The 15,696-nt window shown below is 37.4% G+C and overlaps 1 protein-coding gene across 7 annotated transcripts in view; it reads right to left on the reverse strand.

Moving 5' to 3' along the window:
• The window catches only part of ATP2B2 (ATPase plasma membrane Ca2+ transporting 2), a 401,784-nt gene that overhangs the window by 338,224 nt on the left and 47,864 nt on the right, over window positions 1-15,696 (reverse strand). For all 7 annotated transcript variants that reach the window (XM_087954872.1, XM_087954870.1, XM_087954869.1 and 4 more), the window contains exon 2: window positions 10,409-10,466. The gene's annotated coding sequence lies outside the window, so the exon portion shown is untranslated. The remainder of the gene's footprint in view (window positions 1-10,408; window positions 10,467-15,696) is intronic.

Raw genomic sequence — 15,696 nt, forward strand, 5'->3', positions numbered from 1 at the left:
TCCTTTGTATATGAAATATGTGTTGGTTAAGCAGTGTTCTGTTAGTTCCATGAGGTGTTTGGCTGGTTGGTATTTATTTTTGATGATTTCAAGGGTCTCTTTTATCGGGACTTGAGTGAATAGTGAAACCACATCGAAACTTACAAGCAGATCTTCTTGCTCCACATGTAGATCTTTGATCATTTCCAAGAAGTGGTATGAGTACATGTACATGTACATGTGAAGCTGCTGTTTCATCATGGGGCTGTAGCTGTTTTGCTAAGTGCTTAGCTAGGTTTTGTAGTGGTGCTCCTCTGGAGCTGACTATGGGTCTGAGAGGTATGCCTTCTTTGTGTATTTTTGGGAGGCCGTATAGTTTGGGGCATCTGGAAGATTTTTCTCTTGGGATGATCATCTGTTGGATCTCTTTGCTCATGTGGCTGGTTATAATTTTCTTCTTGGTTAATTTTTCCAGATATGTGGTTGGGTCTGTGTTTATGGGTTTGTATGTGGAGTCTTGGAGTAGGTCTGTCAATTTTGTTTCGTAGTCTTTTCTGTCCATTACTACAGTGGCATTCCCTTTGTCTGCTGGGAGGATGATTATGCTGCTATCTCTTTTCAGGGTTTGTAGCGCTTTAATTTCATTTTTCTGCAAGTTGCTTTTGGGTGGTTTGCTTGTGCATAGGATGTTGGTAACTTGGTGTCTTATTTTATCAGCTTCATCTGTATTTAATTTAGTTAGGCTGGATTCTACTGCACATATGATGGATTCTGTGGGGATTTTTGGGGTGCTATAGCATAATTGAATCCTTTGGTTAGGACATCTGTTTCTGTTTTGGTGAGTTCTCTGTTGGAAATGTTGTGCACTAATTGTTTCAGGTGTTGTTGTGAGTTGTTGGGGTTTTCTTGTCATGTTCTAATTTCTTTAATTTTTCAAGAGTTTTTCCTGTTTGTAAGTGCCTTCAGATTCAGCTGTCCAAGTTGTAAGTTGTTTTATCTTGTCCCAAAGTAGAGGTGGATTTTGCTGCTCAGTTCCAGGTGTAGTGCTAGCAAATCTTTGTTTAACTGATCTAATTGGAATCTCTTACTGTGGAGCTCGTTCCTTAGTAGAGCCATTTCAGTTCTTTTCAGGATACGTTTAGTGGCTGCTGTGCTTTGATGAAATGTTAATTTGAAGCAGGTTGGTGTAGTATTGTTGTCTCTGCAGCTGCGTAGGAATTGGAGGTCACATAGTATTCCTGCTCTTTTAATTTCCAGTTTCTCGTAGGTTTTTTCAATGCATATATCATTCTTTTATTACTGTAGAATTAAGTGGGCTAAAAAGAAGTTGCATTTTTGTTGAGTGTATAACAAGAAAGAACTGGCAAGTTCAGTAGAATAAAAGATTCCAAACTATTCAGTTCATGAATTTAAAAAGAGTTCCATGTATCTAGTTTTTAACAAGAGACAACAATTTTCACAGTTATTTAATATGTCTGCTACTATGTTAGTCAACAAAACAGTGTATCAGAGACATTGTAGGAGAAAATACATAATTTAAGTTTTTATTGTGTCCTGCATCTGGTCCAAGTAAGCTCAACATAAATTCATGTTCTTTCTATGTGATCTTTCTAACAAAATTATTATTGTTAGCAGTGTAATCCTTAAGTCCATAGAGAAACTAATGTTATTGCCTTTAATGAGATTCAGATATAATAAATGTATGTTGTATTGGCTAGAGACATCAATAATTATCTTTTTTATATATAAGAACTTATTAAAGTTACAGTCTTTTTTAGGGATCACAAGGGTACAAAGGACAGAAGAGGAAAAAAAGAAAAGTTATTTTTCAGGACTCTGAATTTCTTTCTTATTTCTAATTGCACTTTTTTTATAAGAAAAAGAATATAAAAGGCAGCATTAGATACATTAGTTCAGAATATGCCTTTATAACTAAATAAACCAAATCTATTTACCACAATTCAATGAAATTCCAAAATAATTAAACAAAACTATTTATATGTTATATATAAATATATTTTTATAGTCTTTTTCATGAGGGTTTGGATTGTTTCTGCTGCAGTGCTGTATTCAATTAGTACAAAATGATAAAGTCCTGCTTGCTGACACATCATTGGGGGAGGGGGTGTTCCTGGAAGGGATGAATGAAACATGTTAAAAATGTATGCCAAGAGTATATATTCCCATCAGGGTAACCCAAGGTCTGGATCATTTTGAAGTCCTGAACCTCGTTGATAGAGAAAAAGAGGAACTGTGGAATGAACTTAAAGAAGTCATTAAAAATGAATATGAAAAGAGATCACCAAAAATTGCCATCAAAAAAAACCAAAGCCAAGAAAGACAACAATCTCAGAAAGGTACTTAACAAAAATTTTCAGACAGCTGTTAGAAGAGCTAAGAAGCAATAACTTGTTCTATACTGATGACCCTTCTCTAATAACTAAAGTGCAAAGCATCTGCAAGGTATGAAAATAAAAATCAAGGAGCATTGTGAAAAATGGAAATAAAATTAAATATAATGAAGACCAAACTAATGACAATAGGCACAACCACCATTCTTAGAATTGATAAAGAAGATATTGAAATTGTAGATACTGTAGCTTCTGCTTTTTAGGGTTAACTATCAACAGTAAAGAAACAAGTAGTGAAAAAATATTGCAGATCTAGCACTTGGTTTTGGAAAAATGCAAATATCAATATTGTGCAAGCCATGATATTCCCTGTGATACTCAATGGAAGTGAAAGTTGGACTTCAAAGAAGCAAGATAGGAAGAGTACTAACATGTTTTATCTGCAACTAAATATGTTGACCAATTTGGTGAATTTGAAATAATAAACTTATCAAAAACAATAATAGCAGATGTCCATCACTGCATTTAAAATGAAAACTTAAGGCTGGAACTTGGTTGTATATCAATAAAGGCCTACGTGAGAATTTGCCAAATGAATTATTGAATAAAATTATTTTGTGGGGAGATATCCTTATCCAGGGGTGGATCCGACAGGGTTAACTACCGTTCGGTGATTTACAATGTGCTTCCCTGCACGCTGCGTGCACATGTAAATCTTCGTCAGCTTGCTGCCTGGACAGCTGAGCAGTGCTGCGTGCAGGGAAGTAGTGTTTGAAAAAGCACTTTTTTTCTGAGGCACAGCTGCGGTTGAAAAAGCAGGAAATAAAGGTCAGGTAAGAGCCCAGGCGAGCGGGTGGGCCAAAACAGCAGCAGACATAGAACTGGGTCTATGTCTGCTGCTCTTCAGAGCTACCGGTTCTACAGAGCTGGACAAAACTGGTAGAATCTCACCCCTGTCCTTATCCTAGTTAATTCTCATCAACAAGTTTTATTCCTTATGGAATAGGCTCAGATTTAGCCTTCTTCATTTACCTACTCCAATAGTCAGAATCTTGCCTCTCTCACCCTAACAAGTATACTTTTAAAATTGTGGAAATTTATGAAAATGTTTCAAACTGTATCTACTGGCCTATAGTTATATTTGTTCAGCTGATTCTGACATGGAACTAATAAAAGGGATACTGACAACTAAGACTTGATAGATGGTCAAATAATCATTTTGTTCAAGAATAAATTATTTCACAGCATTGATCTACTTATGTTTACTTGGACTTTCTATTAAATAAAGCTTATTGCTAGATACATGTGCACAAGATGTCAGCCTATTTTTTCCTTCAAATGACAACAAGCACAAATTCTATTAGTCAATTCTCAAATACTTTTTTTACTAAATTGAATTCATTACAAAATTACATTTTAATTAACTGAATTGAATGAAACTTTAAATGTAAATGAAATAAGCATTATTTTATAATGGAGTCATTCTTGTATGTTCATAAGACAACACTTTCTCCCATCTTTGTAGAAAAGAGCCACATCTGTATGGCAAAGGCCAATATTTTGATGAAAAAGGGTCTAGATTTTATCAAAACTGGTACTTAAGAAGACACCTGCCTCATACTTTAAAGAGTTGTTGCTATTCAGGAAAGACAGCTAAGGGTAAAATCACCACAAAAGTATAAGGAAGTTCTTGTCAATAATATCTTTCAGTTACTTTTACAGAATTATATATCCACATGTCATTAATTAATTGGCATTGCATTCTGTTCTATTAAATATTTTAAAAGTTCTGGTTAATACCTTTAAAAAGCTATCAGTTACACTTACTGCAGGAAGAATCATGGTAAATAAATGCCAGTCTATTAAAAAAAGAAAACATAGAGTATTTAAACCTTTCTAGCTCTGCTTTCTTTTGGATAAAGCATTTGAATTTCCTTTAAAGTTGCTTTGTCCTGAGGTATCATTCTTTTATTACTGTAGAATTAAGTGGGCTAAAAAGAAGTTGCATTTTTGTTGAGTGTATAACAAGAAAGAATTGGCAAGTTCAGTAGAATAAAAGATTCCAAACTATTCAGTTCATGAATTTAAAGAGTTCCATGTATCTAGTTTTTAACAAGAGACAACAATTTTCACAGTTATTTAATATGTCTTCTACTATGTTAGTCAACAAAATAGTGTATCAGAGACATTGTAGGAGAAAATACATAATTCAAGTTTTTTATTGTGTCCTGCATCTGGTCCAAGTAAGCTCAACATAAATTCATGTTCTTTCTATGTGATCTTTCTAACAAAATTATTATTGTTAGCAGTGTAATCCTTAAGTCCATAGAGAAACTAATGTTATTGCCTTTAATGAGATTCAGATATAATAAATGTATGTTGTATTGGCTAGAGACATTAATAAATATCTTTTTTATATATAAGAACTTATTAAAGTTACAGTCTTTTTTAGGGATCACAAGGGTACAAAGGACAGAAGAGGAAAAAAAAGAAAAGTTATTTTTCAGGACTCTGAATTTCCTTCTTATTTCTAATTGCACTTTTTTATAAGAAAAAGAATATAAAAGGCAGCATTAGATACATTAGTTCAGAATATGCCTTTATAACTAAATAAACCAAATCTATTTACCACAATTCAATGAAATTCCAAAATAATTAAACAAAACTATTTATATGTTATATATAAATATATTTTTATAGTCTTTTCCATGAGGGTTTGGATTGTTTCTGCTGCAGCGCTGTATTCAATTAGTACAAAATGATAAAGTCCTGCTTGCTGCCATATCATTGTGTGGGGATGTTCCTGGAAGGGATGAATGAAACAGGTTAAAAATGTATGCCAAGAGTATATATTCCCATCAGGGTAACCCAAGGTCTGGATCATTTTGAAGTCCTGAACCTCGTTGAGAGAGAAAAAGAGGAACTGTGGAATGAACTTAAAGAAGTCATTAAAAATGAATATGAAAAGAGATCACCAAAAATTGCCATCAAAAAAAACCAAAGCCAAGAAAGACAACAATCTCAGAAAGGTACTTAACAAAAAGTTTCAGGCAGCTGGTAGAAGAGCCAAGAAGCAATAACTTCTTCTATACTGATGACCCTTCTCTAATAACTAAAGTGCAAAGCATCTGCAAGGTATGAAAATAAAAATCAAGGAGCATTGTGAAAAATGGAAATAAAATTAAATATAATGAAGACCAAACTAATGACAATAGGCACAACCACCATTCTTAGAATTGATAAAGAAGATATTGAAATTGTAGATACTGTAGCTTCTGCTTTTTAGGGTTAACTATCAACAGTAAAGAAACAAGTAGTGAAAAAATATTGCAGATCTAGCACTTGGTTTTGGAAAAAATGCAAATATCAATATTGTGCAAGCCATGATATTCCCTGTGATACTCAATGGAAGTGAAAGTTGGACTTCAAAGAAGCAAGATAGGAAGAGTACTAACATGTTTTATCTGCAACTAAATATGTTGACCAATTTGGTGAATTTGAAATAATAAACTTATCAAAAACAATAATAGCAGATGTCCATCACTGCATTTAAAATGAAAACTTAAGGCTGGAACTTGGTTGTATATCAATAAAGGCCTACGTGAGAATTTGCCAAATGAATTATTGAATAAAATTATTTTGTGGGGAGATATCCTTATCCAGGGGTGGGATCCGACAGGGTTAACTACCGGTTCGGTGATTTACAATGTGCTTCCCTGCACGCTGCGTGCACATGTAAATCTTCGTCAGCTTGCTGCCTGGACAGCTGAGCAGTGCTGCGTGCAGGGAAGTAGTGTTTGAAAAAGCACTTTTTTCTGAGGCACAGCTGCGGTTGAAAAAGCAGGAAATAAAGGTCAGGTAAGAGCCCAGGCGAGCGGGTGGGCCAAAACAGCAGCAGACATAGAACTGGGTCTATGTCTGCTGCTCTTCAGAGCTACCGGTTCTACAGAGCCAGACAGAACTGGTAGAATCCCACCCCTGTCCTTATCCTAGTTAATTCTCATCAACAAGTTTTATTCCTTATGGAATAGGCTCAGATTTAGCCTTCTTCATTTACCTACTCCAATAGTCAGAATCTTGCCTCTCTCACCCTAACAGGTATACTTTTAAAATTGTGGAAATTTATGAAAATGTTTCAAACTGTATCTACTGGCCTATAGTTATATTTGTTCAGCTGATTCTGACATGGAACTAATAAAAGGGATACTGACAACTAAGACTTGATAGATGGTCAAATAATCATTTTGTTCAAGAATAAATTATTTCACAGCATTGATCAACTTATGTTTACTTGGATTTTCTATTAAATAAAGCTTATTGCTAGATACATGTGTACAAGATGGCAGCCTATTTTTTCCTTCAAATGACAACAAGCACAAATTCTATTAGTCAATTCTCAAATACTTTTTTACTAAATTGAATTCATTACAAAATTACATTTTAATTAACTGAATTGAATGAAACTTTAAATGTAAATGAAATAAGCATTATTTTATAATGGAGTCATTCTTGTATGTTCATAAGACAACACTTTCTCCCATCTTTGTAGAAAAAGAGCCACATCTGTATGGCAAAGGCCAATATTTTGATGAAAAAAGGTCTAGATTTTATCAAAACTGGTACTTAAGAAGACACCTGCCTCATACTTTAAAGAGTTGTTGCTATTCAGGAAAAACAGCTAAGGGTAAAATCACCACAAAGTATAAGGAAGTTCTTGTCAACAATATCTTTCAGTTACTTTTACAGAATTATATATCCACATGTCATTAATTAATTGGCATTGCATTCTGTTCTATTAAATATTTTAAAAGTTCTGGTTAATACCTTTAAAAGCTATCAGTTACACTTACTGCAGGAAGAATGCCAGTCTATTAAAAAAAGAAAACATAGAGTATTTAAACCTTTCTAGCTCTGCTTTCTTTTGGATAAAGCATTTGAATTTCCTTTAAAGTTGCTTTGTCCTGAGGTTTTTTATAATTTATGGTTAAAGTGCTGTTTGAGCAATCTCTCTAGCTCAGTAAGCAGACCAAATGTATTGTTAACTGCAAAATGTACACGTGTCCGATATACTTTGATGATGGATGTTTATAAATTATGAAGATAAAGGAAGAATTTAAGTACCGTATTTGCCGGTGTATAAGATGACTTTTTTGCCCTGAAAAACATGCCTCCAAGTAAGGGGGTCGTCTTATACGCCGGTAAATACGTTGTCACTCGATGCAAGAGTGACAGGGCGGAGCTCCGCAACTTGCGAAGCCCCTTCAAGCCCAGCCGGAGTCTCTCTTCCTCCTCCTCCCCCACCCCCCACCCCCACCCACCCCCACCCTCCTCCCCCCACCCCCAACGCCGGGCGCTGCGGAGGCCAATCTGGAGGTGGGGTGGGGGTGGAGCAGGAGGGTCTCTGGTGGGGCCGCTTACCAGCCAGCCCCGAGCCATGTAATGGCCCGGGAGTGGTGGGGAGAAGGTGGTGGGGCGGACTGTGGCACCCTCCTTCTGGGCAGTGGGGCGGGGGCGGCAATTTGCTCCTCCCGCTTCTCCCTTCCTCTTTGAAAGACCGGGAGGGCTGTGCTTGGGCGGGGGTGTCCTCGGAAGTTCCTGATGGGACCCTGCTGGGCAGGGCCACCCGGCTCCCGAGCTGCTTTCCAGGGTCCCCTTGGGAAGAAAAGGGTCCGGTGGGCGGTGGAAGGAGAGGGACCTCCTCCCACCCCCTGTCCCGTCCCGTCCCTCCTCTTGTCCCCTCCTCCTCCCCGCTTAAGAGAGAAAGATCCGCCTCCCGGCACCGAGCTGCCACCCGGCGCCGCGCCTCCCAGCCAGTGCGCGCTTGCGACTTGGGAACCGGCCAAGCGACTTTAAAACCGAGCGGAGGCCAGAGATAGCCGGAATTACCCTCCACACCACACACACACACACAGAGAGAGAGAGAGAGAGAGAGAGAGAGTTGGCAGCTGTCCATCCCCCACCCTTGAGTCCCGATGGCACGCACGCAGGGGCTGTCACAAAGAAAGGGAGAGGAATTGAGTGCCAGCCTGAGAAAGGCGAAGCTGCCTCTCTAAAGCATTTTGGTGGCTTTGTAAGTTTGGGGGAAGGGGCGGGGGTGTCAATCAAGAATTATATCCAGAATACCCCAAGTGTTACAACTTACCGTATTTGCCAGCGTATGAGATGACTTTTTTGCCCTGAAAAACATGCCTCCAAGTGGGGGGGTCGTCTTATACGGCCAGTATATAACAAACTCTATATTTTGAGTGGAAATGTTGGGGGCTCGTCTTATACGCCCAGTCGTCTTATACGCCGGCAAATACGGTAGCTGTGAATTCCAAGAACATTGGCAAAGATTGTTCCACACCACAAAAATTGGAGCCCAGCAATTAATGAGATCCGCATTTAGTTGAACTGTCACATTTAGTTGAACTGTTAGTACTTATATAGACACCCAACTTCCTGAGCAATTCCCTAATATCACAGTTGGATAATTGGCATGTATGTTACATACAGTGACGTGTGATTATACTCTTAAAAATTATTTATTTGACAAACGAATATAGGGTTGGTCCTCTGATACAAGACACTTAGATTTAATTATTATTGTTCTCTTTTCTTTAGATACTGACCAATGCTTTATTGATGGGCACAATAAATATTTTATCTGTCCAGCTAGCTGGTTGCAAGACAATTGAACAATGTTTTCAAATGTTCAAGAAGACTTGTGAATAAATTGTGTTTTGATCGGTAACTGCAGTCCAATGCAGGCTACAGTCAGTCAAAGTGCTGGAGGAAGATGCCCAGAAGAAGATTGTAGCCTATATATCACACAGAGATGGACTCTCACATCAAACAATGTTCTGGGATGGGATTTACCATTCTGCTTCAACAGAAGAGAAACCCTGATGAAAAGATGATTAGCTTGAAACCTTCAGAGAGTAGCCCCTCAAACTTAGAAGAGACAAAAGATGTTGTGTGGTAGTTTGGCATGAGGAACCAGGACAGCAGAAACAGAGAATGGCTAAAAGAGTTGAACCCATCTAAACCCTATTGGGTACAGATTCCCCATATTTTTTGAATTTGCAGCCAAGATCTTCTCTGCTATGATATTTTTGGAAGATTTCCATCAATCATTCTTTGGGTTTGCCAACCAGTTATTTCCCACTCTGTTCTCCAGAGTCTTCAGTAGGTTATGTGACAGGCTGAGAGTAGGAATTTTTGAATATGTAGGTTTTAGTTAGTATTTTGTTAGCTATAGGATTGAAGGAGGTGGTCTAATAGGATGATTGTTGAATGAAGGTTATAGCAAGTGGGTTTTTTTTTAATAAGTAAAGCTCCACTGCCCCTGTTAATTTCTGCTATTGTCCTTCTATGCTAATGCTCTGTCACATGTTTTTTGGCTATGTACACTGGCAAAGATTGTTCCACACAATATTCGGAATTTATCAAGACATGGTCTGTGCATGGAACACAGCCAAATTATTTACAATGAAAAACTGAAAGGACAAACTATACCATGATTTGTAAAGGTACTCACGACCATCAGTATTTACATTAATATTTTATAGGGAAAAAAAGAACTTTTAGTCATTCTGTTCTATTTGTTGATGATAAGTTTCAGAGTATTTTTCTGGTTATTTTTTTAATAAAGTACTTTTTTTTAAAAAAAAAAAAAGCTGTTCAGATAAGTCACACATAAATAAATAAAAATATGCAAGTCCAGCTCTCCTTGAATCTTTTTTGTCTGGAGGTTTATGTCCAAATGTGATGTTTGTTACCACAAACAATAAGACTATTGTTTAACGTTTAATATATCATTTAATTGTCATCATCTCTTTAATAACCTATTAACTCTATATCTAAAATACTATTATTTTCCTAAACTCACATGGCAAAGAAAAACATTTAATGTTACATCCCTACATTCCTAAATCATCCCATGCCATTCTGTACCCGTATGAGTAAAAGCTTAACAAAAATCTACATGTACTATTTATTGCTATGTCCGATTTAAAATTATATAGCTTGAGTAATATTGGAATATCGTTGTTAAGCTGCATATTTTATTATCAAGAAGAATACATAACAGTTCTTACATTTTCTTCAAAATCGTATGTTCCAAAACTTTTCAGTACCAGCATATGATGGGGAAGTCTGCAAAAAAGCATAAGCAGGGGCTACCATCATACATACTAATCATAAATAGTCATAGAAGACCAAAGAAGATAACATTCATTATTGAAGTGAGAGAAATTTTAAACTTTAAAACTTTAAGTATAATAATTACAGTTATTTCTATGGAAATTACACACACAAAAGATATAACAGAAAGATTGTTAAGTGGTTTTAATTTCAGATTTGAAACTTGCTATGTTATCTACATGACTAATATGCATGAGCTCAAATATAACCATGGTTTAGTGAATCTAATGGCTTTGTTGCTGAGTCAAAATTCAACAAAAGTATGACAATCATGTTAATAACAATATATTCTCCAATCCTCAGCTCTAAAGCAGCTCAATTTTTATGAACGTAAGCAAAAATCTTTATGTGTTTTTGAAAATATAACCTTATAATTTTGTTGATGCTGTACGAAAACACATAATGTAATTTGGTCTCTTGCTAATTTAGAGAAAGTGCCCAACCTTCCAAAATTCATTTTTCAATTTATATTTTGAACCAAGACCTAATGAACACTGGAGATGAATGGATGGACAAATGGTAGATAGTCCCAATACAAAATACAATAAATGTGCTCCATTTATTTTCTACATCCTGACCACTATTCACAAAGTATCTGTTTAAGGAAATTTCAGATTTCAGTAGGCTTTTGATGTCTACCCACAATTACCACATCCCAGATTTTTTTTCCAAATAATCTCAAGGTTGACCCAACCTGTACAGTGGGAATGCTGTCATACTACTGAACCTTATTGCAGTCTGAACTGGGATAATCATAAATTGCCCTGAATTTGTTAATATAAATGTAAAATGATGTTTTTTATTGGCAGTTATAGCTATTAATTATAGTTTATATCACCATTCATATCATAGTAAAAATCTCTACAACTATATAACTTCTATAACTATTCATTGATCCAGTGGTACATGACAAACTACTCCTAAAACTAAAATGTTATGCTATCTGTGGACACCTGCATAACTGGATAGGTGCATTCCTGTCAAAATAGGGTATATTTGATAATACCCTATCAAATCATGTACCTGTCAACAGTGGTGTCCCCCAAGGCAGCGTTCTAGGACCAACTCTCTTTATACTCTACATAAATGACCTCTGTGATCTTATTAAGAGCAACTGCATTCTTTTTGCTGATGATGTAAAGCTATTCAACACCATCGACAATATTGCTACCCTCCAAAAAGACCTTGACTATGTATCAGAATGGTCAATCAAATGGCAACTTCAAATCTCAACAAATAAATGCTTTGTCTTACATATTGGCAAAAAAAATCAGAAAATGAAATACAAGCTAAATAATCAAGACCTTGTTGAGGATCCAAACTTTGTCAAGGACCTTGGAGTACTCATCTCTAATGATCTAAGTGCTAGAGCCCACTGTAACTACATAGCTAAAAAGGCATTAAGAGTTGTTAACCTAATCCTGCATAGCTTTTTCTCCGGTAATATCACACTACTAACTAGAGCATACAAAACATTTGCTAGACCAATACTTGAATACAGCTCATCAGTCTGGAACCCGCATTACATATCTGATATTAATACAGTTGAGAAAGTTCAGAAATATTTCACGAGAAGAGTTCTCCACTCCTCTACTCATTGCAGAATACCTTATGCCACCAGACTTGAAATTTTAGACCTAGAAAACCTAGAACTATGTCGCCTTCGGTCCGATCTAAGTATAGTACATAAAATTATCTATTGCAATGCCCTACCTGTCAATGAATACTTCAGCTTCAATCATAACAATACAAGAGCATACAATACCGTGTTTCTCCAACAATACGACCTCCCCCAATAGGAAGACCCAGCATGTTTTCTAGGCATAAAATGAAATTAAGCCCCTCACCCCAAATTTAGGCCTATTTTAAAACATGCAAAATGGGGGGAAGGGCGGGGACTTGCCGTTAGGAGTGCCCCGCGGGCAGCAATTCCTCACCACCAGCTGCTCTTAATGGGCGATCATGGCAGAGCGCAGAGAGCTCCCTACTCCTGCCAAGCACCTTTGCTGCAGACCCAAGACCTTTGGCACCCGCCACTGTTGCTTTCCCTTCTGCCCATGCCGCCGCCGCGTTTGGAGCTGCCACTTCCACATTTGGAACACCACTGCCGTTTGGAGCTGCTGCTTCTGCATTTGGAGCTGCCACTGCGTTTGGAGCTGCCGCTTCCACGTTTGGAGCACTGCTGCTGTTTGGAGCACTGCTGCTGTTTGGAGCTGCCGCTTCCGCATTTGGAGCTGCCGCTGTGTTTGGAGCTGCCGCTTCCGTGTTTGGAACCCCACTGCTGTTTGGAGCACTGCTGCTGTTTGGAGTTGCCATGTCCGCATTTGGAGCTGCCACTGCGTTTGGAGCTGGCACTTCCGCGTTTGGAGCACTGCCGCTGTTTGGAGCACCACTGCCATTTGGAGCACTGCCACCACTCCAAACATGGCAGCAGCTCCAAACGCGGAAGTGGCAGCTCCAAACATGACGGTGGTGCTCCAAATGGCAGCGGCACTCCAAACACGGAAACGGCAGCTCCAAACATGGCGGTGGAATGGGAAGAAGGGAAAGCAACAGCGGCAGGTGCCAAAGGTCTTGGGTCTGCAGCAAAGGTGTTTGGTGGGAGTAGGGAGCTCCCTGCACTTCGCCATGATCACCCGTTAGGAGCGCTGTGGCGAGGCTGCCCACGGGGCGCTCTAGATGAGGATGCAAGGGGGGGAAATTAAATCACCCCTGAAAAGACAGCCTAGCCATTTTTTCGGGGCTCAAAAAAATATAAGACCCGGCCTTATTTTATGAGAAACACGGTAGATACAAACTGAAGGTTAATCACACCAAACTTTATTGCAGGAAATAGGACTTCAGCAACAGAGTGGTCAATGTTTGGAATACTCTAACTGACTCTGTGTTTTCTTCCCCAAACCCCAAAAACTTTAACCTTAGAGTTAGACTGTCTACTACTGACATCACTCCTTTCCTAAGAGGTCTGTAGGGGGCGTGCATAAATGCACCAACCTGTCTTATTGTTTCTTTTTTTATTCGTATCCATTTTATGTATTCATAACATATTTATACTTATACCTGTTATCTAATAATTGACAAATAAATAAATAAATAAAATATTTCCAACATGTGAAGTTTAGGAAATATGTCAGTTAATTATGCCTATTAACATATACAAATGATTTTGCAGTTACCATATTATCAGACAACATTAGGCTAAACTCAGCAGCAGCCCAAGAAATATGAATACAAATGTGAAGAAAAAAATAGCTTAGTAATATTTGTCATTGACAGTATCCTTATAGCAATGGACACCATCCAAGGAAAACAACATCAACTCAGAATAAAAAATAATCTAACAACTTTTTACAATTGATAAAAATATATGCTTTAAAGATGGATAACTATAGAATATGCACAGACTCGGGGCTATTATGCAAATTTAAAATGAAATATTTTTAATGGGGGAAAATCTTTTCGGTCTTTCCTAAAATCATATTTAAGAACTTTTCTTAACTTGGAAAGAAAACATCATTGCCTGTGTAAGTGATATATTAAAATTAGCCTTCAAATATTACAAGGTCAAATGAAAGAGCACAAAGAAAAAAGGTTTCACTTTGCAGAACAAATTCCAATCAAATACATCCTCCACTTACAAAAAAAGGAATATTAATTCAACAGTCAGTACTTGTCAATTTAAATGCACAATCTAATCTGGATGAGCATATTCTTCTGATATAAATGATAAATTGCCACTTTTCAACAGCTACCAACTGTGCATACTTAAAAAGCCACTGTGGCTGAGGCTGTGCTAGAAGAACCAAGCAAAAAAGGCAAGTACTTCCATGGGAAGATGACAGAAGGGAAGATAAAGCTAGCAGCACACAAATATTGTATTAGATGTTGGCAGAAAGCAACCTGGATACCCTTGAGCAGCAGCTTCATGAAACAACAATACCTTTGTTCATGTCATAAGAAGCCAAAACAGCACAAAAACCTTTCTGATAATTGCTTCCTTCTACAAGCAAACTCATAGAATAGCCAAGCCAACCCTGTTTAGCAATAATAGTGGGGGAGAAGCATCTGATTGGTTGATTGGTTGACTGACTTGTAATCAAAACCTTTTCAATTCCATCAAACACATTAATAGTTTTTCAGTGTGAACTGTAGAGATGCAGTGGCTAACCACAGTATTATGCAGTATTGTCGGCTAACTCTGCCGACTGCCAAGTGACTGCCAGCAGTTCGATTCTGGGCAGCTCAAGGTTGACTCAGCCTTCCATCCTTCCAAGGTCAGTAAAATGAGGACCCAGATTGTTGGGGGCAGTATGCTGACTCTGTAAAGCACTTAGAGAGGACTGTAAAGCACTGTGAAGCAGTATATAAGTCTAAGTGCTGTTGCTATTGCTATTTTCTCAATGGCAATTTCTTCCTAACCTGGCCTTTCAGTACTCTCAACAACGCATTTATCAGCAATATTACTAAGTCTTGCTGTTGATCAGTCTCTTATTCTTTTCCCTACCCTTATCAGCATTAGATCTTTCTCTAGAGACCATTTTCCAGACAAAAGCCTCTGACCCTTTCTTTTTTCTTTAATATCACATATGTTTAGAAACATTAGCAAGCTTTAAAGGCCTCCTAATATTTTTCCACTAAGGGATCTTTAAACTATTGTTGCAAGGATAGATTGGTGTATTAAACCCAGTTATTACACATACAACAATCTCTTCCAGTTAAGAGTTTCATCAACATACGTACAACTTTCATACACAATATTGAAATACTGAAGAAATTTCTTTAGGCAGTAACAAAACTACAGTAGATTTTAATGATTAGTTGGGGAGATTAGCAGTCTAATTAAAATAGGTCATAAAAACTAAAATAAAAACTGAATGAAGACCAAAAAAGTGATAACCGTACACAACAGAAACAGAATAGAGAGCATCTTTGAATGGAGGCTAGATGGACAAATTTTGGCTTCTGGTTGCTTTCATTTTTCTGGAATAACCAAAAATGGGGAGAAGGGCTCCTTTGGGGATAAAAGTTTTAAGAAAAATTGAGAGGAGGGTGTAGAAAAATTGAAAACTGAAGCAAAACAAGAAAGGAAACTTCAGAATAGAGTTTTGGATAGAATGAAACTGTTGGGAAAAATAGGTTATAATAAAAATACCAAAACTGGGCTGCAAAAATCCAGGTGACT

The sequence above is a fragment of the Notechis scutatus genome, chromosome 2, assembly GCF_049901735.1.
Source record: "Notechis scutatus isolate UNSWTSFEM ecotype Mainland chromosome 2, rNotScu1.2, whole genome shotgun sequence".
NCBI lineage: Eukaryota > Metazoa > Chordata > Lepidosauria > Squamata > Elapidae > Notechis > Notechis scutatus.